Raw genomic sequence first — 1,946 nt, 5'->3', positions numbered from 1 at the left:
GTTTCCATGGCTCAAGCCTGTTGCCTACAAGTGGCTTCTACATCTTGGTGTTCGAATGCAATTTACTGGCCCCTTTGGAATCCTGCAGCCCCTTCCAAACATGCTGGCTGTGTCCGTAGGATGTGCTCTTTAGTGCTCTGACTTCTATTCCCTGCTTCTCAAATCTCTGTTTTTCTCTACAGCTCTGTAGGTATCCAGCATCACGACTAAGACAGCCAAAGTGATAATGTTAGTTACAAATAGCATAAAATATGTTTTTTTTTTAATTTCTGATTATGTAAGTATTATGTATTATGTAAGTATTTCAAAAGGTGCCTATATTTTCATCACACTGATATTAATCAATCCATCCAGACTTTTCTGTTGTGGAAATTGTAATTAAGATATTAGCAACTGGACATGGAACAGAAGCTACAGATTCCTGGAGAGACACAGGACGGAGAAAGCACAGGGACTGTAGTAACTCTCACAGCTGAGGAAATAGATATCTCCTCTCCCCAAAGTGTGGTCTGCAGACCAGCAGCCTCAGCATCACCACAAACTTGTTGGAAATGCAGAAACTCAGGCTAAATCCCAGACTTAAATCAGAATCTGCAACCTGACCAGGTTCCCAGCTGATTTGCCTACTGACGTTTGGGAAGCGCTGCTCTCGATGACCTGGACCCTGTAGCTGTGTTGGATCCCAAAAAGCCTTGGTCCTCCTGACCTCCTGAGGCCTGATAGTATGCATCTTCCCATATTCCCATGAATCCTGGTCCAAGTTCAAGAAGTTAATAAATAGAAGAGCTGGGATTCAAACAGAGGTCTGACTCTTTGATCCATCTGGGTAAATATAATATTGTATTTCTAGTCCTTTTGCCCAGAAACACACTATATTTTCCCATTCATTTAAATCTTCTATTATAGCTCAATAAAGTTTTATTACTTTTTTTCATACGGATCTGTGATATTGTGATTTATAATAGGATATATTTTTTATTTATTTATTTATTTTTTTTTATTTTTTAATATATGAAATTTACTGTCAAATTGGTTTCCATACAACACCCAGTGCTCATCCCAAAAGGTGCCCTCCTCAATACCCATCACCCACCCTGCCCTCCCTCCCACCCCCCATCAACCCTCAGTTTGTTCTCAGTTTTTAACAGTCTCTTATGCTTTGGCTCTCTCCCACTCTAACCTCTTTTTTTTTTTTTTCCTTCCCCTCCCCCATGGATTTCTGTTACGTTTCTCAGGATCCACATAAGAGTGAAACCATATGGTATCTGTCTTTCTCTGTATGGCTTATTTCACTTAGCATAACACTCTCCAGTTCCATCCATGTTGCTACAAAAGGCCATATTTCATTTTTTCTCATTGCCACGTAGTATTCCATTGTGTATATAAACCACAATTTCTTTATCCATTCATCAGTTGATGGACATTTAGGCTCTTTCCATAATTTGGCTATTGTTGAGAGTGCTGCTATAAACATTGGAGTACAAGTGCCCCTATGCATCAGTACTCCTGTATCCCTTGGATAAATTCCTAGCAGTGCTATTGCTGGGTCATAGGGTAGGTCTATTTTTAATTTTCTGAGGAACCTCCACACCGCTTTCCAGAGCGGCTGCACCAATTTGCATTCCCACCAACAGTGCAAGAGGGTTCCCGTTTCTCCACATCCTCTCCAGCATCTATAGTCCCCTTATTTCTTCATTTTGGCCACTCTGACTGGCGTGAGGTGGTATCTGAGTGTGGTTTTTATTTGTATTTCCCTGATAAGGAGCGACGTTGAACATCTTTTCATGTGCCTGTTGGCCATCCGGATGTCTTCTTTAGAGAAGTGTCTATTCATGTTTTCTGCCCATTTCTTCACTGGGTTATTTGTTTTTCGGGTGTGGAGTTTGATGAGCTCTTTATAGATTTTGGATACTAGCCCTTTGTCCGATGTGTCATTTGCAAATATC

General features: G+C 40.8%; 1 long non-coding RNA gene across 1 annotated transcript in view; it reads left to right on the top strand.

The window, feature by feature from the left end:
* Nucleotides 1-936, top strand: part of LOC125938589 (uncharacterized) — a 3,469-nt gene extending 2,533 nt beyond the window's left edge. The window contains exon 2 of the long non-coding RNA XR_007462745.1: nucleotides 355-936. This is a non-coding gene — a long non-coding RNA (uncharacterized LOC125938589). The remainder of the gene's footprint in view (nucleotides 1-354) is intronic.
* Nucleotides 937-1,946: the final 1,010 nt, after the last annotated feature.

This window comes from Panthera uncia (genome assembly GCF_023721935.1).
Source record: "Panthera uncia isolate 11264 chromosome B2 unlocalized genomic scaffold, Puncia_PCG_1.0 HiC_scaffold_24, whole genome shotgun sequence".
Taxonomy (NCBI): domain Eukaryota; kingdom Metazoa; phylum Chordata; class Mammalia; order Carnivora; family Felidae; genus Panthera; species Panthera uncia.
The sequence above is the reverse complement of the archived record's forward strand: the minus strand, read 5'-3'. Positions and strand labels throughout refer to the sequence as shown.